Here is a 26,781-nt window from a genome sequence, read left to right on the forward strand (position 1 = left end):
CAAGAAAAATGTCACCAAGATAGCATAAAAACCCGTTTTAACTGGTAGTGCGAACGTTGCATAACAATGTAATTTATCAAATAATTTCATTTTTCCACCACTAATCGATCAAGAAATACTTACACTTAAGATTGTTTACTTAAGTTCATTAGTACATTATTGAAAATTTAAATGGAAAATTAAATTTCATATTTTATGGAGAATCTGTATATTTCCGTTGGTGGGCGTGGGTTTCCTCATCACAGCTCTCAATATGGAACTTTTCTTTTGAATATATTTTCTGGACAGACCAGCCTATTTTTACTAGATGGATCAGCCAAATAATGCCAATCACCTAGTGAGATACTTGATTAATTAATAGATTACCGTTAAAAGACCTTTAATAAAGTATGTTTTAATGGGGAGGGTATATAGCAAATTGTAACATATGAAAACAGGCGAGTGAACAAGAACGTGTGTGGATATGTGTGATAGATAAAAAAGCTATATTTTTAATGTCACCGTGGTCGTGTCCTGTACACAACCCTTTAATTTTTTAATCAGAGTTGGTCAGCTTAGTTATACGTGATCTTTACACACAGAAAAAAAATATTGGTAAAAGTAAGAGTGTTCCGCTCTTAGCAAAAAACAACCAACGCCAACTATTAGGTTGAAAGTAAAACTTTTAAATTAATCAAGAATAATAATCAAAGTAAAAGTTTTCCTTTTAAGCAAATGAAGAATAGTACTCAAAATAAAAGTTTTATTTTTAATCTAAGAATAGTCTGTTGTTTTTTGCTAAGAGTGAAAAACTCTTATTTTTACCATCATTTTTTTCTGTGTGTACGAAAGAAATATTTTTATAATTTATTAATCCATATAGTAGATACAGAACACTAGATTTGGATTGTCGCTGGCATCAGTGGTAGGAACACCATTGTTGTATACCATTCTGGTATACCTCTCAAATGGGTCAGATGAAAAAAAGTAAAAAATAATCCTTTATCGTTGTTTCATAAGGACTAATCTTTTTGATTCTTTTAGCCAGTAGAAGAATGCCCAATCTTGGCTGGTATATTTTCACTAATTAGAATGCACAAATTGTTCAATCCTGATAAATTTTCATTTCCTTGTGCGGTATATACAAACTCTTTCACTTCATAACAATAACAGTTGAAAATTTATAACGAGAATTTGCTACCTATATTGAATCTATTTATTTCACATATGATTTTTTACGATTTGTAGCAGCACATGAAAATTATATGTCACACATAAATATCATGTGAAAACTATTGAAATTCATATGGCGTGCAGTAAAAATAAATTTGTTTCATGGTAAATTTCAAATCATTTTTCTATCTGCCTCTCGTTTCTTTTGCTGTAAATTTTACGCGTTGAACATTTTCAGTGTTGAGTGCATAAACATCACAGCGGAATAAAAGAGACGGAACTGAACAATATGCAAACTCTGCATTTTACCAATTTGAAGTTAAACTAAACAGTTGGTTGTTACAAACAAGCCACATTATTACACTGAAGACTTCGACTGAGTCGAATCTCTCGTTTTGTTTTTGACAAAACTATTAAGTGAGAAAGCGACGCAAAACTCAAAGGTGCCTAAATTAAAGTTAAAAGAACTTATTCTTTGGTTGATTTATTTTGCCGTGTATGTCTACAATACACGCAACCTGAGGCGAGACATGCAAATAGCAAGAAATCGAACGTCAAAGGCAGCCAGGGGGTACTGCCAAAGGCAGCCAGTCCATTTAAACTACGTGGGTTTTGACCCAGACAGGTTATGTGAGACTCCCACACTACTTTTATAGTAAACGGCGGATAGCCTACACGCAACCATAAAATAACCTACAGAATAAGTTCTTTTAACTTAAATTTAGGTACTTTTGAGCTGTGCGTCGCTTTCGCATTTATTAGTGTTGTGAAAAACAAAACGAGAGATTCGACTCAGTCGAGGTCTTCCGTGCAGTAAGGTACTTTTAAGTTGTTTGGGGTATACTCAAAATTAGGTAAATTCAACTTAAATTTATGTAAATTAAACTCAAGGTTCAGTTATTATTTTTGCCGTAGTTAAATGGAAACTACTTTCAACACGGTTTACCTAATTGCACCTTCTTGCACGATACCACGAGATTGAGTCAAAAGTACTGAATTTTAGGTAGTTTTTCGGTGGCGTGTAGAATAAAGTTTCAATACCCTACGCGGATACGAAAAACTACCAAAAGTTGAGCTCTTTTGACTCAATCTCGGGGTATCGTGGAATAAGGTAAAATTAGGTAAACCGTGTTGAAGGTAGTTTCCCTTTAACCACGGCAAAAACCACAAGTCATTGACAGGTTTTTTATACTCAACCTTGAGTTAAATATGCCTAAATTTATGTTGAATCTACCTAATTTTGAGTGAACCTCAAACAACTCAAAAGCACCTTATTCCATGGAAGGCCTCGACTGAGTCGAATCTCTCTCTTTGTTTTTGACAACACTAATAAGTGCGAAAGCCTATCAACGAGTTGTGATTTTTACTGTGGTTAAAGGAAAATATCTTCAACACGGTTTACCTAATTTTACCTGACTCCACGATACCCCAAGATTGACTCAAAAGAACTCAATTTTGGGTAGTTTTTCTATGCGTGTAGTTTAACCAGCCTACCATACGGCGATTTTTTAACTTTTAGTTAAAATTTGACAGTTCGAAAGTTATTTTCTCTCGAATGGTAAAATTTAACCGAGAGAGCGAACCACTTCAAAAGTTGACATTTGGATAGTTATGAAGAATTTAAAGCTGCGATAACCACAAATTGGTAAGAGTGCGAACATTTGTCGATATTTTAAAATTGTTTTCTTCCTACACGCAGAAAAAAAATATTGGTAAAAGTAAGAGTGATCCGCAAAAAAGAACCAACGCCTACTACTAGGTTAAGAGGTAAACTTTTAAATTAATCAAGAATAATAATCAAAGTTTTCCTTTTAGGCTAATGAAGAATAGTAATCAAAATAAATAATAAGAATAAGCCGACAATCACTAGCTTCAAGAAATCACCAAACGAGATCTGAAGGGGCTATCAGAAACCAACTTATTGACGTGTATATTAGTCCTTTTATTTGTTAAAAGTGTAATGTTATTTTTCCTTGACCTGAAAAACAGTTCTCGCTACCAGGTTCTCGTTAACACCAATAAAATTACAAATTACAAATAAAAATTTTATTTTCAAACTAAGAGTATGTGGAAAACTTTGTTCCGTTACTTCTCTTGCTTCGAATCCATTTTCACAACCGAAGAACGAATGTCAAAATCAAACAGTAGGCATGTTGCTACACACATACATCTTTAAAATGAAAGGTGTGCAGGTTTTTAAATGCACGATGAAAAAACCTGTTTTAATCCATCTAGCAGTGCAATTGTGCCTTTCTCAATCATGAACACGAGAATTTTTTAGTTGCCTATATTTATTAAAAGCTTTCAAATGTATACATTACAATTTTATTATACAGAACTTGACAACTATATACAAGAAAAAAATCATTATTCGAGTTCTAAAATTTTGCAAAAGAAAAACCATCCACGGTAATATTGAATTGAAAAAAGGAGCGAAGTCGGTTAAGTCCCAAAAAGCCGATTTTTATAAAAAAAAAATTCGAGATAACATAAAATCTCGACGTTTCATGCATTTTAAAGATGTTTGGCATCAAAAATACGAATTCGATTTCTGAAATTTCATGAAAAAAAATTTGAGTTCCGGCTTACATGGGAATTTCATATGTGACCGGACGGTTTAGTCTATATTTCCGGAACCATATAAGCGATCCGTACAAAACTTTATAGACATCTGTGGGATATTATAGCTATCATTTGGGACTAAGTTTGTGAAAATCAGCCCAACCATTTCCGGGAAACTGACGTGAGTTCGTTAATTTTGAAAGATGGCGGTTTTTCCCGGGCACTTCCGGAATCGTCTATGGCGGTCAATGTAGTCAACGAAAGTTTGGTTGGCCGTCGGTGACCTAGAACTGCAAATTTTAGTTGTTTGAGAGAAATTTTAGCTAAATTTTTACCTTTTTTGCTTTCATCGGAGCATCGGTTTGAATCGCACCGTGACCATATTTTGGAAAAAATTTCACCTTTATACATTCATTGCAGAATTTATTGAAATCGACATTTTCTGCGTGATCGTGCTCACCACCCTGTAATTCCAGAACCGGATGTCGGATCCATTAGAAATTCAATAGCATGAGAACGTTGCACCTTTCAGTTGAGACTAAATTTGTCAAAATCGGTTCAGCCATCTCTGAGAAAAATGAGTGTCATTTTTGGTCACATACACACACAGACGCACATACATACATACAAACAACAAAAACAAGAAAAATTCGAACGGAGCAACTGTGGTGAACCCGTTCGCCAAAGGTGGGCTAGCGAGGTCGCCGACCCAGCATAACGAACAAGTGCAACAGCAAGTGCAACCACAACAGCAGCAGCAGCGAGAGCAGCCTAGCGAGTCCATACAGAGCAACAAACCAACTGGACGCCAAGGAAAGCTAGGATTTCAGGTGCGCACACCGAAACCAAACGTTACCCAAGAAGACCAGCAGTCTGGGTTACCTAAAGTGACGAAGTTGAGGCAAAAAAATGAAGAACTCTACGAATTCGTGAAAACTAAGGGCAACGTGCATCAAGGATCTAGTGATTACCATCAAATCCGCCGTAGCAGCAGCCGAATGCGAGCATATGGCGTTACTAGAGCGAGCTGAAAACGCCGAAAATGCGCTGAAGTCCACAGCGATAGAAGAAGCAGAAGCCTATGAGACACCGAAGGGCGGTCGGGATTCTCGTTCTGTGAAAAGAATAAGGGAAACGCCAAGAGATGAGGAGGAACCGAAGAAGCCCAGGAAGGTCGGTGAAGGACAGCGAAAAAGCCGACAATCGCAGAGTGAATGGCGTACCGTAGAAACCGCAGAAGAGAGGAGGAAAAAACAGAAAGAAAAGGAGGAAAAGAAGAAAGAAGACCTTCGGCCACGCCAGCAGGAGCAGAGGGGAGGCGCTCTAGTCGTCAAAGTAAACGAAGGCGTGACGTACGCTGCGATCCTCAACAGAGAGGTGAGAGAGGATCCCAAGTTGAAGGAGCTGGGGGAGAATGTTATAAGAACCAGGCGTACTCTGAAAGACGAAATGCTGTTCGAGCTGAAGAAAGATCCATTGATCAAGAGCTCGGCCTACCGGGAACTCGTGGCAGAAGCGGTGGGAGGAGAAGCGAATGTGAGAGCTTTAGTTCAGGAAGCAGTGGTCGAGTGCAGGAATCTGGACGAGATCACAACGGAAGACGAAGTGAGAAGCGCGCTAATAGAGCAAGGAAACCTGGAGAGGGAGCAGATATCAATAAAATTGAGGAAGACGTACAGTGGCACACAGACAGCAGTGATACGCTTATCGCCAACCGCACCCAACAAGCTTATGTCGACCGGTAAGATCAAAATCGGGTGGTCGGTGTGCTCGTTGCGATTGATCCCTAGAGCCACTAAACAAATGGAGAGGTGTTTCAGATGCCTGGGTTTTGGCCATCAGGCAAGAAACTGTAGAGGCCCGAACAGATCTTATCTGTGCAGAAAATGTGGGGAGAAGGGACACATTGCTAGAGACTGCACAAAGCAACCGAAGTGGTTGCTCTGCACAAATGAGGTCGGAAAAGACCACATGACGGGAGGCTTCTTATGCCCAGAGTACAAAAAGGCGAAGGCAGGCCAATAGTGATGGAGGTTACCCAGCTCAATCTCAATCATTGTGACATTGCACAGCAACTGCTGTGGCAGTCAACAACAGAAATGAAGTGCGACGTTGCAATTATTGCAGAGCCGTATCGTGTCCCTCCCGATAACGGTAACTGGGTGGTGGATAGTGCAGGGATGGCGGCAATCCAAGTGATGGGCGGTTTCCCTGTTCAAGAAGTGGTGGATAGCACACACGAAGATTTCGTGATAGACAGGATAAACGGCGTATTCGTGTGTAGCTACAAATTACAAATAAAAATTTTATTTTCAAACTAAGAGTATGCGTTGGTTGTTTTTTGCTAAGAGTGAAAAACTCTTATTTTTACCAATATTTTTTTTCTGTGTGTATTACATTAAGTATGCCAGTCAAAGTCTCAAAACGTAAACATCCACATCATAAAATAAGCCAAACAAATCTTGACACAACACGTTATCGCTGCCATCTTTATCCCTTCATTTTGTTTTGAAAAATTTTGACCACATTTTGGTATAGAAAAACTTTCCCCCTTTTTATTCTGCACCATGGGCAACATTTTAGCTGTCGATCTGTCAAATTTAACTATTGCTCTGTCAATTTTAACCATGCTCCAGAGCAGGATTATTTTGCAATTAACTATCGAAGTGTCAGATTTTAACCAAAAGTTAAAAATTTCGCCAAATGGTTCACAGCCTTAGTTTGCTGGGTTGAGTTTTCTCCGTGTGAAGCGCGTTTCCAATGAAACCTATAGTCGTCGATTCTTGAATAATTTTGTCGAATCGATTATGAAAATCTACGAAACGACAGGTTCTCTGATAGTTCCGTCCAGTCCCGGCAACACTGGTTTGTGCATCGCACTCCGAAAAGCGGTGAAAAAGCTCCCTTTTGACAGCTCTTGTGCCCGATGACAGCGGGTCGCAGCAGTGATCGCGGTGGAAAATTTGTATTCTGCATTCGGATCTGGCAGCCTAGACTTTTCGTGAGGGTCCTTTTTTCGCCTTTTAAGTTCTCGAGCAAAAATTTCGATATTTTCACGAAAAGTTGCTACCCGAATCCGCACGCAAACGATTTCGAGTGAAAGAATCACCGCAAAACAAAGTGTCGTGAATTATTGGTCGGTCGGTGCGGTTCGGTGAAAATTCTGGTGTTTTGTGCTTCGTTCACTGTGCCCGAGGGGGGAGAGAGGTAGGCAAGGATTCGCTGTCTGGCGATTTTGCGAATGCGTGAATTGGGGTTGAGTTTCGTTGTCCTCGATTGACTGCGAACGAAAAGTGGTTGGTGTCGGAGCGGAGAATCGGATTGCGCAAGGACTTTCCACCGTGTACTAGCGGCGAGGATCTATCAGGTGAGGTTACTGTAGTTACCTGTGGGGTATTGATTTTGAAGTCGCCTGCTGCGAAGCGAACATTGGTATCGGTCGTCCTTCGCAGGAGTGAGAATTTATATTATAACTAAAATGGCAAAGAAATGCTTTTTTGAAGTTTCTTTGTCCACAGTTGAGTACATGACTGCTTTTAATTTTTGGTTATTGATTTATTTTATGAGTTATTTAATAATTTGTTTTGTTTTCTTTCAGGTAAGCGTTCGTGTTACTCTTGGTTCAAAATTATATCGAAAGACGTCAGCGTACTACTAGACATCTGATGTAAGTAACGATTCTTTATCTATAATAGCGTTTTCGTTTTTTCTTGGTGCAACACTGGTGTAGTGCAAAAAATGAGATAGCCTGATTACACCCTAATTTGAAGGAGTGTAGCACCGACTACACCGGTGTACTGCCCATAATCGCAAGTTAGTCCAATGTTCTATGACATTCCCTATCCACATGGGACTGACTTGCGATTATAGGCAGCGTAGTGCGCTGTCAAAAAGGAAAATGCCATAAACGAATAAACCCTAACATTATCATGGACCAAACAACATGCTTGGTGTTGTGAGAGTCATCACGAATGACATTTTTTTTATTTTGACCCCAGTTTGAATAAGAATAGCACCGACTACACTGTTCTAGTGCAGTGTCAAAAACGAAAATGTCATTAAGCTCATTCAAACTCATGGCATTTTTGTGTTTGACAATTACTCGGGGTCTGTGGACACCAGGTTCAGAACCGCTGTCTTATGCTATCTACAACAGTTGATCGGCGTTTAGTCAAACCGGATTAAGTCGCAAAACGTCAAAAAATGAGATAGTGATAGCACTGGATAATGAATTTATTCAGCTATATTCGACTTTTGCTAGATTTGTAATATGTAACAATAAGAATTTTGACAAAAATTACTTTTCAGTCATAACGTAAAGGATGCTGCGATTCAAACTTCAAAATGTAAAAATAACTGAGTTAGCATTTCAATAATATCAATTGAGTTTTTCAACTTTTGCACATTTTTACTTCTATTTCAATTTCATGACGGCTATAACCTCTCATTGCATCTTTCGCATGTATAGTTGCATCTGACAGTTCTTGTCGCGCTATCATACATTTGTGGGATACTCGGGGGACCAGTGCGAATCACCATAACATTTCACTAATCCGCAAGACTGGTCAGATGAACCAGACTCAGATTTTGATTTTTATAACAAATCTCGACAATCTCTGATTGTCGCGCGACTACGTCTTCCCTCCGAATTTTCTACACAGTGCATACCTGTCCGGGCCATTGTAGTTCCCTGCCTGATGTCCGAGGTCCCATCTACCAGCCGACTTTTATCTTTCCAGTTTCCACCAACTTGTTGGAAATGACCACCGGTAGTCGAATCGCCGCCGTTGTACGATTACGATTTCCTTATCCGGATCGTCGTCGGTTGCACTGCTCGATTAGTGCACCTCTCCGTTCTTCTACGGTCGTTATCTCGTCTACACCCTTGTACTCGATTATGGCTTCCTGTTGCAGGACTCTTACGTTCGCTTCGCTGCCCGAGGATTTAGCAACGAGCTCGTAGGTCAAGCTCTTGATGGAGGGATTCTTCATTAAAGGTCCCAGGAAAAAGTGGCCATCTTTCAAAATTACAACCAATTGTCACGGAGATGGTTGAGCCAATTTTTACAAAATTAGACTTAAATGAAAGAATATAATAAAATCCGAATAGGTGTCCCAATAAATTTCGTACGGTTTGGGTATATGGTTCCTTCCACAAATATAGACTGAATCGTTCTGTCACATATGAAATTCCCATATATTCTGGAATAATTTTTTTCAAAAGGGGGACATGCATGAAATGTCGAGTTTTGGTGTAATATAAAAAAAATATTGACAAACATCGACTTTGAACCTTTTTTTCTCATATAGAAAGGTTATGCAATCACTCTGCAAATCGTTTACCTAATCCCGTAGTAGCTAGGGGTGTCCAGAGAGGAGCTGCTCCACCCCCGCATTCACATATAATTTATACACGCGAAGTTACATGAAAACTAGCACACGTGACAAAAACGTTAACATACAAACTAAGTGAAAGTTTTATCACTTTAGCACTTCACAATCGCGATCTCAAGAATGAACCTACAAACGCTCGTGTTCGCGCGATCATAAACTAATTAGGTCCGAAAGTCCCTATCCTTGGGCCTAGTAGCATAGGTGGACCAAACAAAAAAATGACACCCATAGCTACTAAACAACACGTTCCTTGGCGACATAACCGGGAGCTCTAGTGATATGGAAGACCTCATTCTCTTCTAGCATGTGTACCGTGCATTGAAAATCAGGTATTAGATTCACGGTTCGCGCAATCATCGAATTGACACACGGTAATAAAATCGAATTTATACACGCGAAGCCACATGCACGCGACAAGCACAGTAACATACAAATGGTTGAGCCCTTAGCGATCATCCACGCAACCTACACCAGCAAACATTTTAACATTCCGGTGATAAGGTGAACGTTTCAGCACTTATAAATTTCAAATGCGGTCTCAAGCGTGAACCTACAAACTCCAGCGCTCGCACGATCATGAATCTGTTACTTCCGGAAGTCTATCGTCGATACCAGGAGACTTGGTCCATGCCTTCAACTGTACAAATAAAAAAAGCTCATATGCACTGGACAACACGTTCCATGGCGACATGACCGGGAACTCTGGTGATATGGGGTAACTAATTCCTTGCCAGAATCTGAACCGTGCACCGAAAACTAAATATCAGAATGATGGTCCGTGGGACCTTCCAAGAACACATGAGAATATTTGAATGGCCACAGTTAAAAAATCGAATTTATACACGCGAAGTCACATGCACGCGAGCACACACGACAAATACGTCAGCATACGTACGTCTAAGCCCTTCGCGATCATCCACGCACACCTACGACCTACGAATCGTGCAAACTTGATAACACCCTGGTAATAAGGTGAAGTTACAAACGTGGTCTCAAACGCTAACCCACAAACGCCCGTGTTCGCACGATAATGAATCGGTCACGTCCGAAAATCTTTACCCTCTGTACTAGCAACTTAGATTAGTTGGACCAATACAAAAATAACGCTCATATCTCCTAGACAACACGTGCCATGGCGACATGATCGGGAACTCTAGTGATATGGAAGAACTCACTTTCTTGTAGCATCTGAACCGTACACCGAAAATTAACGATACAGCCTCCAATCCTTCTAAGCTGCTGCGAGGTACTGATGTCGACTTCATCCTTCGCTATGAATCGTAAAGATTAATAGTTTTGATTGTACCTGTCAGGAGTTTCGCCGGATGTTCCTGACGAGAAAGTCTCTAAGTAATCATTTGGCAATCCTATGAAAAAGCTTTTGCTGCATGAAGCTTTTTGTTCCCAAACAAAAAGCGCCTTAACGTATGCTATATTTTTTGATTTTCTAGTTTTAGACGTACACGCTAAAATCGTTGAAATTATGCAATAAGTAATACAAGCTATGTTGACCATGGGATAAACATAAACAAATTTTTTCTAGGGTTAATTATGCTCTTTCAAGTTGTCACGATCGTGTCATATTGCTAACAAGGTTTGTTATAAATGTAATATTCGTAGAGAATTTATTATTGGAATTTTTGTTTTGTTACACCTGACGGTTTCTACTTTATAACAATATTTGATGGGAAATTTGTCGTAACAAAGTACCGACATGAGTTATAATTGTGTTATTTCTTTCTGATCGTGTACTAGGGTCATTTATTTGAATTACAAATGCACAGTACGATTCTACAAACCTTTCTTTACAATTTTCATGACTGTTTTGAATGAAAATAGCTTCTCAAAAGGCTGATGTTTAAAAATGAAATGTGTTTCACCTGGAAACACATTTGAGCGAAAAACGCAGCGCCAAAACAAACTAAAATTGGTATGTTTTATCTTTATGTAACGAGGCTAAACACAAGATTTGAAAGACAGTAATCTGTCGAACGATGCAGTAGTCATCACACTCTAAAATGAAACTGCACATGATGAAGATAATTTGAGTTTTGTTTTGCTTTTGATCAGGTTTTGATTTAATTTACTCGTTTGTGCCACGGGGAAACACGACGCGACCGGTATCAAAAATAAAATGGCTTTTTGGAACAATTAAAATTGTAAGCGTCGGTTTTTGCAAAAAAAGCAGACGAAATTCACTTTTCTTTTAGGCCTTTTCAGCGGATTACTTACAATTTAAAAAAAAAAAGTCGCTCCATTTCAGAGCCTCGCAGTTCGTGGAATCCCTCCGGGTACGTTCTACGGGAATTCGTCTGGCTCTGCTGTTCACGTTACCGCTTACCCTCGTCGCCACTATTGGATTCGTAGGAAAAGAAAACGACCGGAACTAGTACAGCGAATAGAAATTTAAAAACAGATGTTTTCGCTTTGAAGATTACCGTAAAATGGGAAAAAAAGCTTTTCGAATAACTATCTTCAATTCAAGTAGATGTAACTGTTTGCATTTTTAAGTACTCGTACCCATAGATTGAAAATGTTCAAATTCCTGGGTATTTCACTTCGTTTTACTATAAAAATAAAATTACCTTGTTGTAAATTTTCATTCGTTGTTTTCGAGGTAACTTTGATCAGCAAAATGCGTATATCGAAATGAGAGATAACGCTCGAATTGTTGTGTAAATTGCATATCCGTAGACAATTTCATGGCCCGATATTGTGTCGTCTCGTAAGAAAACAAAATTGCGTAGAAGAAAAAGCCGACCTTTATCGAACTTTTTCGGGAAAATAGTCGAAATTAAATAGTTTACAACAAAAATCTTGGATTTTAAGGTGGTTTATGGGACAAAAATATTTACAGTTTCTAAAAAAGTGATCAGTCCAGTTAAAGTTGATGGATTTCATTAACATACAAGGAATTGTTTGAACAGATTAAAACGATGCATAAGAGTTATATAATTTTCAATTTAAATTTGTGTTCATAAAAGTTCATGACGAAATAATCGTTGCTGATAGGTGGTGAACATGTTTTGAATATGGTTTGTATTGTGTTAGAGGGAATCATCTTATAGTATGTCACTGAAAAAAGTCTCATTTGATCAAACTTACCCCACTGATCAAAGATACCCAGTTTTACGGTACTACAGACTGTGAAATACAGATACCTATCTTAGCTGTCATTAGGGGAACATGGGGAAACTTGGCCAGGTTTTCAGTTAAAACTATGTAAATCTCTGAAAATGTTTTCAATGCTTGGACCCCGTGGTGGTGGAGGAACGCTACGTGGGAAGCTGAGCTGCAAGCAACCGGGCGGGTCATAGGTGGTGGATAATGCTTAATCGCGATAGCAACTAGTTGTGATTCGCGACCCGAACCAGCAGCGGGGGCTGACTGCGGGTGTGGTAGGACGAGGTAGTGGGCCCTATACGTTCTAGGCCTAAATACCACATGCCCTAAAGCAGTCCTGACAAGGCGAGCCAGCGCCGCCTTTAAATAAGCGCTTAGACCAAATCCCTCTCCTCCCGTTATCCTTCCTTCCTTCTGCGGCTGTTCGCCCATCTAAATATGGAAGCTGTTCTTCAATGTCAGCTTCTTTCACCGAACAGCCTAGATAAGCCGTGTAGTGTCGGTAGTGGTTGTTTCAACCGGCTAAGAATTACACTACGGACTACCTGTTTCAGTGGTAAAAATCTACCAAACAGGGAACCCCAATTCCATAGTGTCATGCGACCCGTGCTATGGGTAAAATTGTTGAGGGGGTTTAAAATATTCTCAATGGCGAACGGAGCCTGGGAAGAGTTGGGCGAACTCCCCAGTATGCTGCATTACGCAGCGGAACGTTCACTCTACACACCGATTTTTTTCACCGATGATCCACTTAATTTTACCGAATTTTTGTTGGCTGGGGGTTTGCTGAGACTCTCGGCTGATGGTAGTTCGGTGAAGTTTTGTTGAGTTTCGATTATCAAATTTCTATGTGTACAGATGAACCTGCCCAGAGGCCGTGTGGTATCCGGCCTAGAATTGAGCCGCTGGAGTCCTGCTCCCATGTCGTAGGAGGCGACTGAAAGTAGGAGACCCTAAGTCAAGGTGTAGTTCCGTGCCGAGGACTTAATGACTGGAGGGTCTAAAATATGCCAGTCGCGCACGGATCATTTTGGGTTTTGCCCTTACTGTGTTATGCGAATCTCTGACACAGTGGACCATTATTTTCATCGCAAATCGTGGGAATCAAATGATCATGTCCCATTTAAACCTGATATGGCTCGCTAAATGCGTTAACATCTCAACTCGCTTGGTGTCCTCTAGTTGTTGTGCAATTTGTGTTGGAGATGAAATGTACAGTTCTCTAATCAACAATGGTTAGAATAGCACAAATCAATCTCCAACATAAACGTACAGCAACTATGAATTTATCTCGACTCATGCAGGAAGGTAAAGCTTCCATAGCATTGGTTCAAGAACCGTATTTCCATAAAGGAAACTTCTATTTTGGAAAGTTACTTAACACTGCCTTCATTGCTTACAACAAGACAGGCATGACTAACCCACGTGAAATGCCTCGTGCTTGCATTCTTGCAAATAAGGCTATTGACGCGTGTCTCACATCGGAGCTCTCTACTCGCGATATCTGTGTTGTCACAGTTACACTGACTGTCGGAAACGTAGACAAAATATATATGGGGCATTCCACGCAAAATTTGCCACAATTTTTTTTTTGCCCAGATCAATTTTTTTCTCGGTTTAGTAGTCAAAAATATTCGACACGTATTTTTTTATTTCAACATAGTAGGTGAGACTTTCGAGATTTTTTGTGTTGAATTTCACCATTTGAACAAAGCCTACTTTTTTCAATCGCTCGTACTGTCAAAAGTAAAGAAGGTACCCACAAGTGCCCAAAACATGAAATGTGCGCCTTTTTCATAGCTTTCGGATGAAGTATACTAATACTTACTCAACGTATTGGTCTCATGGAAAATATTGAAAAGTTTCAAACAAATCGATTTTTTTCAAACTTGGACATGATTTTTTTTCTTTTTTTTTATTGTATGGAATAGGAAAATCATTTTCTTGTTGCCATAAAAATTTGGGAGTGGGCAATTAAATACTTACGGAGATATGAATTTTTCAATCGAGCCTTGCGCGCGAAAAACATACCGCCACGCGCTTCGCTCGTGCTCAGGTTTGACTGTATGAGATTTTACACACTACCGCGTTGTGTAAAACACACTTTCAATTAACTTCATTATTTATTAGAAATAAATAAAAATAAACAATAATAATTATTCAACGGACTGACTTCATTTTTTATGAGGATGCATAATATGTGTAGCCAGTCGATGAACCACGGAAAACTGAATAAAAAAATTCTCTCATTATTTTTAAGAAAAGTGAGTGAATTTTACATAAAAATATCAGATTTTTCGGATGTAATAAGGCTATTCCATATTTCAAAATTCAAATCATTTTAAAAATTGTTTTGTTCATCGAGTAAATAATAGTCCAAACTTTAAAAATCTTATTGAACTTCCTGTTTCAGTCAATTTTATCAGTTATTATATTCGCCGTGGCGCTCCTCGACGTGGAAATGGTTGGACGTCTACTCTTGGAACGCTTGTGTGGTTCTGTGTGACTGCAATTTTTTCTCGTACATAATGAATGTATAAATAAACCTTAACATTACAAAAGAGGTCCATTGTTGCCTTACCTTCAAAATCGTAAACCAAAATCACTTTCGGTTTAAACACTTTACATCAGACGTCCCCCTAAAGTAAAACATACACAGCTAATGCGTTATGTTTGTTTTAGATTATTATTGTTTTATACTCAATTTTGTAGCTGATTTTATAATATAAAACGATTGGGAATATCGTTGCATGAGATAATTTTTAAAATGATTAAAATATGATATTTGTATTCTGGCGATAAATGATTACTGAAGAGAGATTCTTGCAGTTCTGCAAAAATGTTGAACGAATGCTTTTTAAGTTTCTGGTGCTTTTTAAATCTTTTCAGTTTAGTTACCTATCGTTTCTACGTCGTACTCTTAATTCCATTCTTTTTGAAAACCTTGAATGTTTGCATTTATTTTTCTGATGGTGTTCGTCAACATTTTAAAAATGTCAAACGTTGTACTAATTTCATTTTCACCACAAATCTGACTGCATTCACCCCACACAGTGACATTTTCGCACAACAGCCCATGGAAAAGGTGCTTGCGATGAAGCCATTATTTGTCGAGTCAGTTTACAAATGATCAATGATGATCAAATGTCGACCGCAACTGAGTCGTACGATGTGACAAGGAACGCTTCTTTGTCACGCAATGTTTCAAGTTCAAATCCCAGAATAACATAGGAAACGTGCCAATCGAACCAATTTATTCTAATGCAAGAGCAGAGAAAATCCACAGAATTGTTTCAAAAAATGCCAAACCATACCTGGACCACAATCATTTCACTATGTTGAGATGAACGTGAACTTCAAATTAAAACTGAAGATCTTTTCCTCCGGCGACACTTTTGAACGATTAAGACAATATAAATCTAAAATTAAACATACATCTAAATGCAATAAATAGTAAAGTTAATTGCAAGTGTGTTTTACACAACGCGCTGGTATGTAAAACTTCATACACCCAAGTCTCAGTACGAGCGAAGCGCGTGGCGGTATGTTTTTCGCGCGCAAGGCGCGATTGAAAAATTCATATCTCCGTAAGTATTTAATTGCACACTCCCAAATTTTTATGGCAACAAGAAAAATGATTTTCCTATTTCATACAATAAAAAAAGAAAAAAAAATCATGTCCAAGTTTGAAAAAAATCGATTTGTTTTAAACTTTTCAATATTTTCCATGAAACCAATACGTTGAGTAAGTATTAATATACTTCATCTGAAAGCTCGTCGCTGTTGTGCTATCTTATGACAAGCGCCATTCAGCACATTTCGAGAAAAACGATTTTTAAAGTTTGAGATTGAATATCTTGAAACTTATAAATGGTAAAAACAATTCAAAGAAGACAATTGATGCTTCAATCTATTCTGTATTAAACCCTCAAATATCACGAAGTTCGGTTGACTACGTTGCGAGTTTTCACTATAAATGTAAACAAAAGTCGCACTCACACGTGTCGTAGGCGTGTATTGATGGCAAAATTTGTATGGCTTGTCATAATTGCGCATGGAAAATTTTCCATAGAAAAAAAGCATCAATTATTAACTTTTATTAATATCTTCGGCTATATTCGGCCTAGAAACAATCGATGAGATGCATTTTGAAGGAAATTGAGCAAGCAATCTAGAAAAAAATAGTAATTTTTAATTACAGTGTTGCCAAACATGAAATATTGCCAATTTAAAAGTAAAACTGCATATTTCTCGCAATACATGTATTTTTATTTTAAAAATTATTATGCCATTGTGTTCCTAAGACATTTTTACATATAAAAAAATCTAAAACTACTATATTACTAAAGCGAATGCCAAGATACAGTGATTTAAAGCAAAAAACTGACAATTTCTCATCACTTTTTTCGCTACACCTCAGTAACCAAGCAAAATTTCAAAATTCTAAAAACGCCATTTTGTAGAGAATTTTCAGATTAGTAATGTTGCATATCTAACTCAGTTTACCCCAAAATGGCGTTTGTCATAAGATAGCACAACAGCGACGAGCTGTGAAAAAGGCGCACATTTCATGTCTTGGGCACTTTTTGGTATCTTCTTTTCTTTTGACAGTACGAGCCATTGAAAAAAGTAGGTTTTTTTCAAATGGTGAAATTCAACACAAAAAATCTCGAAACTCTCGCCTACTATGTTGAAATAAAAAAAAATACGTGTCGAATATTTACTAAACCGATAAAAAATTGATCTGGGCAAAAAAAAAATTTTGTGGCAAATTTTGCGTGGAATGCTCCATATATATTGTTCAGCATACCTACCGCATAACGAATCATCTCCTTCTGATGATTTCAAAAGCGTTGTATCATATTGTAGCAGAAATGGGCTTCCGCCCATTATCGGCAGTGATGCGAATGCTCATCACATCATTTGGGGCAGCTCAGACATCAATCTGAGACGCTCTGAACTGATGGAGTACATAAGTAGTACAAATCTCCATATTCTGAATGTGGGAAACCGACCAACTTTTGCGAGGTCTGGGAGGGAGGAGGTGTTAGACATAACACTTTGCTCTGATAGAATTTTGCATGAACTGGGAAATTGGCAGGTTCCAAATGAAACTGAACCGTCTCTATCCGATCATAAATATATATTTTTCGATCACTTTGATGTCACCTTCAATGTGGTGACATATCGTAATCCTAAATCTACAAACTGGGACCTCTTTTTGGAAAACTTGGCGACTAAATTTCATGGATATTTTCCAACAATTAGTCAACTAGACGACTTAGATGACGTCGTGGATACGATAAACTCATTCATATTAGCATCCTACGAAGAAGCTTGTCCACTTCGTACTGTTAAATCGACTAGGGGAACCCCTTGGTGGAGGGCTGAGCTTGAAAGAATGAAGAAAGTTATGAGAAGAGCTTGGAACCGGCGTCAGCGTGATGACTCCAGGGCTTTCAGGTCAGCTCGCAGTGCTTATAAGAAATGTCTTAGATCTGCAGAACGGGCTGGCTGGCAAAGCCTATGCACTAATGTCTCTAGTCTGAACGAGGCTAGCAGATTAAATAAAATTCTCTCCAAATCGAATGATTTTCAGATGAACTCCTTAAAAACCAGAGATGGTGCTTATGTGACGGACGAAAAAGATGTTCTTAATTGTCTCTTCGACACACACTTTCCAGGTTGTATCGATCCGTAGTTGAATGTTCACAGATCTCATTCTGGTGATTCGGACTCGTGGGCGTTAGCACGCACATTGGTTTCCACTGAATCGGTCAAGTGGGCAGTTGACAGCTTTGCTCCATACAAATCACCCGGAAAAGATGGAATACTTCCCGTGCTACTGCAAAAGGTATTTGATATTCTTAAACATGTCCTGAAAAAGATTTTGCTTTCCAGTCTTGCTACCGGGTATATCCCGAAAGCATGGCGAGAAATAACTGTTAGATTTATTCCCAAAGGGGGGCGCTCAAGCTATGAAGAAGCCAAGAGTTTTAGGCCTATCAGCTTAAGTTCTTTTCTTCTGAAAGCTTTGGAACGGATAATCGATCATCACATCAGGAACGTTAGTTTAGTTGAATATCCACTGCACAAAATGCAACATGCATATCAGTGTGGGAAATCCACGATCACTTTGCTTCACGATGTTGTTTACAACATTGAGAAAGCCTTCTCGCTCAAGCAATCTAGCTTGGGTGTATTCCTAGATATTGAGGGTGCTTTTGACAATGTGTCCTTCCAGTCTATTCTGGAAGCGACGCGCGGTCATGGGATACCTGCATGTATCTCAGGTTGGATAAACGCAATGCTTAGTAACCGCATACTTTGCTCGTCACTGCGACAGGCTGAGATACGGAAGTTGAGTATTTGCGGTTGTCCTCAGGGCGGCGTTCTGTCACCTTTGTTATGGAACTTAGTAGCTGACGGCTTGTTGAAGATACTCAATGAGCTTGGATTTCGAACCTACGGGTTTGCTGACGATTACCAAATACTAATTACTGGATTTTGCATCGGAACAATCTTTGACTTAATGCAACAGGCATTAAGAGCTGTCGAACAGTGGTGTCGACAAGTTAAACTATCAGTTAACCCAAGCAAAACTTCAATGGTTCTTTTCACGAAGAAGCGAATAACAACCGGGGTTCATTCCTTGCAGTTCTTTGATTCTGAGCTGCTGTGTGCAGATCAGGTCAAATACGTTGGAGTCATATTGGATTCCAAACTGAATTGGTCTGCTCACATTGAGTTCAGAGTCAAGAAAGCGTGCATGGCCTTCGGGCAGTGCAGACGAACTTTTGGAAAGACCTGGGGTCTCAAACCTAAATACATCTATTGGATTTACACGACAATTGTACGTCCAATACTGTCATACGGATGCCTTGTGTGGTGGCAGAGGGGAGAGGTGGTGACAGTCCAGTCAAAGCTAAACCATCTGCAAAGAATGGCGCTCATGGCGTTGACTGGTGCTTTCACCACGACTCCGACTGCTACTCTTGAGTCACTTCTAACTATCAAACCATTACACATACACTTAAAACAAGAAGCACTATCATGTGCATACAGACTGCAGGTTACTGGGCTTTGGAGCAATAATCATGTTGATCTTGCTACCAGTCATACACGATTGTGGTCACAAATGGTTACATGGGGTGAAGATATTCTTGCTCCCAGCGATATTACACTCACTTGTAGTTTTCCTTACAGGACATTCCATGTGAAGATTCCCTCTCGAGAGGAGTGGTTGTCTGGCTTTATGGAAAGACAACAACAAACGCAAGTGGTTTGTTACACTGACGGTACTCTGATGGAGGGACGTGCTGGTGTCTACTGTCGTGAAATGAGATTGGAACAATCTCACTCACTAGGTAGATACTGTACTGTATTCCAAGCAGAAATCTTTGCGATTATGTGCGGGGTGCAATCGGCCCTTCAACTGAGTTTGTCCGGCAGAGTTATAAACTTCTGCTCTGATAGTCAGGCTGCAATCAAGGCCCTTAGCTCAGACAAATCCCGGTCCAAGCTAGTGATCGCGTGCCGAACTCAAATCGAAGAACCAAGCATTGTCAACACTATCTACCTTGTCTGGGTGCCCGGACATTGCGGTATTACTGGAAATGAATGGGCTGAGGAATTGGCCAGGGCAGGTTCAGCGATTGACTTCGTTGGTCCTGAGCCCACGCTGCCAATTTCGACAAGTTGGATAAGGGAAAAAATACGGTCCTGGGCTTCGTCCGAGCACCGCAATTATTGGAGAAATCTACAAATGTGTCGCCAAACAAAGGCGTTTCTAGAACAACCATGCCCAGTGGTTTCGAAAAATCCCTTACATTTTTCGAAGCTCCACTGCGGCATGCTGACCAGGGCTTTAACCGGCCACTGCAAACTCAATTATCACATGGCAACTATTCAGCGCGCTGAGTCTTTTTCATGTGATCTTTGTGAATCCGACTACGGAACCTCATATCATCTGATATGCAACTGTCCAGCGGTAGCGCAATTGCGATTTCGAGTCTTCAGCCGTCCTTATATAGACGAAACCATGTTTGGTCGACTGAAACTCAGAGACATACTAAAGTTTCTTATCCAATGTGGTAAAGAGCTTTAGGCTTATTCGCAGGCAAGTTGAACTACTTGTGAGTTTAACTTACCTGTTGTTTATTTTTGTTTTGTGCTGTTGTTTTTCCCACCCTTCCAATTCTACTTCCCCACACCTCCTTGTCCTTTCCTTCCGCTCAGGAAATGATGAAAACACACGGCAAGGCACAAATCCCCGACTATGTACGGGGAACGTGCCATTTGAGCCAATATATTCTGATTCCTGATTCCTGATAGCTGTCAGTAGGGGAACATGGGGAGACTTGGCCAGGTTTTCAATTAAAACTATGTAAATCTCTGAAAATGTTTTCAATGCTTCAGAACTCGTTGAAATGTAATATGCGAAAGTATTGTGCTTGGTCATGATTTTTTGCAGTATTGTTAATTTACTTTTTCAAAAGTTATAAAAGTTTTTCAGTAATCGTTTTTCCCCACCGCAGGGAGACTTGACCAAGGCGTGAGGAGACTTGACCAAGGGAATTTTGAAATACCAGAACGAAAAATAATGGTATGAAACGTGCTGTAATCATTTTATTTTTCATATTTTCGAGGTCCTTAGTACAGTAAAAAATATAAAAGGATTGTGTTTCATGAATTTTGTTTCTTTTTATGAATTTCCTTTTTGGGATAAACTGTACTGTTTACATTGCATGTTCACACGTCACGAAATCAGCCATATAAGTGCCGAATTTTTGGATTAATACTATATAGATATAGACTGGTGTATAAGGTGGGATGTCTTGTGACGTGATCAACATTAACAGTGGGTACCACAGAATAGTAAATACCAAAAATTTTGCAGCTTTTTGTCACTTGGTCAAGTCTCCCCACAAAATCTTGGTCAAGTTTCCCCAATATTAGTTCTTACGTTCAATGTCGTGCTAATTTCATAAATAACTATTGCAATATTCCGATTAATGTAAAATCATTTATAAGGATTAACATGGTATATAAGTTCTATAAAAAAATTAATTACTCTGGTAGATATGCCCATACAAAGTTTAAGAAAAAATAACATAATTTAACGCAAATTCATGAATTGCGGAATATTTTCTCTGAGGAAAGGATTTTTCACTCCAAACTTTGAAAATTATCTGATGGGATCGAAACAACGATAATTTTTTTTTAAATTTAAAGAACCAAATAGAACGAAGTATTGATAAATGTTGAATTTCGCGCTTGGTCAAGTCTCCCCATGTTCCCCACCCGTTGGGTACGTTCAGATATCGTAGCACATTTTAGAGTTAATTCGTTGTACTAAACAACCTATACTATACAACGAGACTATCTCTCCAGTCTTTGGAAAGGTTCTTAAAATGATGGCAGATTCAGACCTTTCCTATAAGATTTAATGACGCTTCATTTCCGTGCCCCGAATCTGAGTCGAACAATCGTTTGTTTGCGTATAAAGTGTATGTAAGAGTCTTGATGTCCGTGCACGGTACTGAACCGTCACGGAAACGGATCGGATACTTGTAAATAGTGCATAGGAAGGCCAAAAAACTATAATGTTTATCATGTGACTTCCCCTCTAACCGCCTTAGGTAATTCATTATTTCTGGTCAATCTTGATGCATTTGTCTGTGGTGCTGTGCTTCCACATCGATTGGATTGAAACAAATTAATCCATTGACACCAACCTGCTTGCATTTATCTACGCCTCGGGGCAAAGGTATTAGGAAATACATAATAGCCATTCATTTTCAACCGATGCAGTAGCCGCAATAATACTGTCTGTCCGCCCGTTTGACGTTAGATCCACAGAAGATAACTCAGATTTCTGCAGCAGCTTTTGTGCAAGCGTATAGGGTGATGAGCCCATTTTCGCCATGTTTCTATTATCACCCTACCCATTTGAAGTCGTTGGTTAGAGCAGTCTCTGCCATCTTTGTTCAACGCATTGAGTCAAATGGTAGCGCAACAATAGGGGCACTCGATTCGAGTTTTTGTTGCGCTCAAAAACGAGAATGTCACTGTTTTCAGCATATTTGTGTTATTATATTGGTTCTTAACAACGAAGCAAGGTGTTGATGTCAATTTTTACGCATTCCATTGATTATAGGCCGAGAAATTAATGAATTAGTGAGGCACCCTGCTTAGTATTGTGAAAATAGGCACTTTACCCTACCTATTGCGACTTTAAGACGGAACTGCAAATGCTACTAAGCCACCTACATAGGTGAATGAAATATAGACAATCTCTAAATGAAATCTACTACTGTACGCAGGTCCCTGTGATGGAGAAACGTTTGTGCATTAGTCAATCAGAACCAGAAACCCTTACTAACTGCTGATTTGTCCGGGGATAAAAGGTTCCGTTTTCATGAATATACATGTGAAAAAATATCAGTTTTAACTAATAATTGATTCTTTACCAGTTTCAATCTGTAGAACAAAATCTGGCAATAAATTTCCAAACACCGATTACAAATTGTGTACTTCAACGACATTCGCCTACAGCCCAAAATAGCCTTATCAGCCGTTACCCAAAACGTCCTTCCCACACCTACTCTCGCTGTAAGTAGCGTAATAGGTCAACCATCAAACTGACGTTGTCTGAAAAATTATCCAAATTTTGGACCAATCAGCCTGAAATTAGGCACCCTCCCGCCGCCGAATTCGCCGACTTGTCTTGACCTCCATTCCCCATTTGAAGCAGTAACAACAACATGCTCGCTCGTTGCCAAAGTAGAGTCCGTATGCGTAAAAACCTACACCTACCTAGCTCTACCGATCTACCTACATATACTAAACCCATTTCAACCCAGCGGCTGAGAGAACGAGCGGGTGGAATTCATTATGCTGCCGCAACTGGTACAAGGTCAACGGATCTTGAAAACCACCGCATTTAAACATCAACACTCACCGTACGTCGGCAGCGGGGGAAAGGCTGTGTGTAAGTAGTATATGTAGGGCTTAGCGCAACAAAAGTCAAATCAAAATTCTTGCTTCCCTTCCGTCCCCAATTGCGACGGCGACGAGGTGGTCCATAGTTTGTACACCTATCAGTAGATAGCTAGGTAGGTACGTCGTAGGCACTATGCTTTTATGCTTTCGGTGGCCTTCCGATGGAGAGGCATCAGAGATGTATGTATGCCAAGCTCAGTAGTAGTAGGTACTGTGCAAGGGAACGAAAGAACCTTGGACAGTCGGGGCGACCTCATTCATGAATTAAAAAAGTGCATGACCAAGCATAAACTTGGTCGGTTGGAGCTGGCGATGCGACATTATGATTTTAATGGGTGTATGATAACTGACTAGCACTGCCGGACGGTTGGAAAAATTTGGAATGAAAATAGCATCGAGGCGACCGAGAATGGTTGAATGGTTAGGAGAAGGATTTTTTGTATTTGAAAAAAAAATAGAAGTAGGCAGGATTATGAATAAAGTAGTGACTGATACTACAGAGTCATCTTACGAAGCGCACATAAATCAATTGTATTGTTGGCGTGCTTGCTCTATTCGTTCACCGGGCGTGCTTGAAAGGGGAACCAAACATTGCGGCACTGTATTGACCTCACGTAAGCAGTAAATCTTTTTTACTGTATAGAGGTCAATGATAACTAATAAATTTTATAAAACAAAGTATATAGATGATTTTCGAGTGATGATGAGCAAAGAAAAATTATTTCTCTCTAAGGAGATAAATTCAGGCAACACTACTTTTGCGCATGAAGAGGACATAAGCTACAACTAAATTAGTTATGCAATTTGCACTAAGTTAGTGTCGGATTCTGATGAGACGAAGTCGAAATACATGTTCCATAACTAAAAAGCCGATTATCTTGTGTGCATTCACCTGAGTTTGCCTATAAATAGGGTTGAGAGTTTTTCTACCTCAACCAGTACATCTTAATTAGTATTCACGATCACTCTCTTCTGTATATAAGAAACAAACGATATATATCTGAATTTTCGAGAACAGCTCATGTTCAAAGGAAGGAAAAAATAGTTTTTACCTAAATTTTTCTCCACCAAGGAAAAATATAGCATAGGGCTTGCTAAGCCAAAGCAAATTTCAACTTCATTAATTCTCATCAGATTAGTCAGAACTTCTTTTATCGCGAGACATCACGTAGGACTGGGGATATGCTCAGAAACAAAAATAGTGTTTTCGTTTTTGTAGCTAGTGTCAATCCGGTGCTAGCTTAGTCCTGTCACTAACTTAGTATCGGATTCTGATGAAACCAAGTCGAAACGCAAATTCCATAACTAATTTTAAAAAATCTCTTAGAACAAATTGTTCAAGAAAAATTCAAGTAAAATTACATTAGAAATAACATTCAAATTATATTCGTTATGGTTAAACGCATTTTTTCGACGTTTGGATTTTTTCTTTCAACTTTGCATCGCCTCCTTGTTCTTATAGCATCTTCCATATTCTGAGTTGCTATTGATCAAAGAAACGAATATAGAAGATAAACACAAACTTAGGGTTAGGGATGTTGGATACGCTGTGGATCCAGCAATACGCTTGAAAAAAGAGAAAGGCCATTCGAAAGCAGAACAACGATAAGACCAGTGGAGAGGATGAAATCTCTACCGGACTTATAAAATTTGGGAGTGTCCTGCTGTACGAAGCAATCCACTGCGTGATCGGTACGATCTGAGCAATGGGAGAATCTATCGAACCATAAAGATCCTCAATTCCGCATATAAGGCGCTTTCCCGTATGCTGTTTAGCAGACTACGTCCGTTAGCTGAATACTTTGTCGGCGAATACCAAAACGAAGCCAACGATGGACTAGATCCGGCGACAAATTCTGAATAAATTCCAGGAATAAAACTTGCGAATCACCATCTGTGGCGGTACACGATTCAGATGATCAAACCAAAATGTGGCAGATATCCTTTTTTTGTTTATTTGACACGTGAACCGTGAACAACTTAGTTATGCCTTAGCATAACTGAGCTGTGAATCTTATACGTTTTTACAATATGCAGAAATGGTTGAGAAATCCCCCGACGTATGGTTTTATTGACGCATTTTGCTGCTGCGTGTTGAGATCTTCTTTCTTGACAGTCAAGCTGAGTTGTTCTCTGAACTGCACTGAGGATCAATCAGTCTGCCTTCTTTTACGTTATCGTTGACATCCATTTCGTTATCGGCACTGCTTTCTTGCTATTCAAGGTTGAATGTTTTTGTTGGTTTCTTGTTCTTAAGGGTCGCCATTGTGGATCTGTCCTCTTGGACGTTAGCTTCTTTACTGGTGGTACTGGTTGTTGGCTTGGAGATACTGGGTGCGATCGTTGTTGAGAGAATATTTTTTACTGACAGACACGTGGATAGTTCTTCGAATGTCTGTGATATTCATCGAAGCTCAAGAAAGTCTTAAGAGAGTTAATAATGTCCAACGAAATTCAAGGTAGACTAAGAAATTCGGGAAAGTATTGCATATGAAAGTCAGGCAAGTCCTACACAATTCAGGGAAGTCCTACAGTTTTCTGGGAAATTGCACTGGTTCAAGGATAAACTCTATAAACTTATCACACTTAAGTTTATAAAATTATGCAAAACTGAGGTACTGTTTTTTTCTGGCAATATTCAAATGAATTACGCTATACTTTTCCAAAACGAATCATAGATGATGAAATATATCCTTTTTAATTCAATCTTGTGATTCGATACGTTCGTACGTACTATCAGGAATCAAGGGGAAAGGAAAGGGGGCTAAAAGAAAAGGTAGGGAAACGGAAAATGACGACACAGTACAATCACAGCACAAAACAGTAAACGCCCTAGATTCTTATGCAGGTACTAAAGGATTTTCATTCGCTCGGAATGCGGTTAGTGCTCCACCAATCGGCGAAGTTTTGATGTTGATGTTGGAGAAATCTACAATCTTCAGTAGAACAAATTAAACGAAATGACTTAAAATCACCAGCGAAGGACAGTCGTGGAGTCTTACGCAGTAGATGTACATCATGATGATGTGGCAGAAACATCAACGGTTTCAAGTGGCTTCCTTTGGGTGTTACTGACGTAGCTGAGTAGGCTCTCGATAAGCTAAGACATGTACGCTAAAAAAACAAATGCCAAATTTCACATTACACACACACTTTTGAAGGAGTACTCGGAAAATTACAGTTTGTGCGTTTTTCAAGGAAACAATCTTAGTATTTGAATGGAAACATGTCCGTTTCTTAAAAAATATAAGATGTTAGAAAACTTTTATTTTTATAACATCTCCCCTAGGCTGATTGGATTGACTGTATTACAATAATCTTCAAGCAATATTACATGTATCAGTTCAATTACACATGCACTAAATGTTATCTACAATTTAAACAAGCAGATGCGTAAATCTCCATTTTATGTGCCAACTACCGAAATAGCCATTCATATTCTATTGTACATAATTGTAGCTTTCAGAAGTTGATTGCAATACGTCTCGTGAGTGGTGAGTCGAGGAGGCTGGGCGGGCTTATTACGCCTTTTTAACGTTGCATGCT

At 39.1% G+C, this 26,781-nt stretch overlaps 1 protein-coding gene across 1 annotated transcript in view; it reads left to right on the forward strand.

Annotated features, from left to right (window-relative positions):
* Window positions 1-6,645: 6,645 nt before the first annotated feature.
* The window catches only part of LOC131677707 (protein roadkill), a 395,312-nt gene continuing 375,176 nt past the window's right edge, over window positions 6,646-26,781 (forward strand). The window contains exon 1 of the mRNA XM_058957692.1: window positions 6,646-7,081. The gene's annotated coding sequence lies outside the window, so the exon portion shown is untranslated. The remainder of the gene's footprint in view (window positions 7,082-26,781) is intronic.

This window comes from Topomyia yanbarensis, chromosome 1 (assembly GCF_030247195.1).
Source record: "Topomyia yanbarensis strain Yona2022 chromosome 1, ASM3024719v1, whole genome shotgun sequence".
Classification (NCBI taxonomy): Eukaryota; Metazoa; Arthropoda; class Insecta; order Diptera; family Culicidae; genus Topomyia; species Topomyia yanbarensis.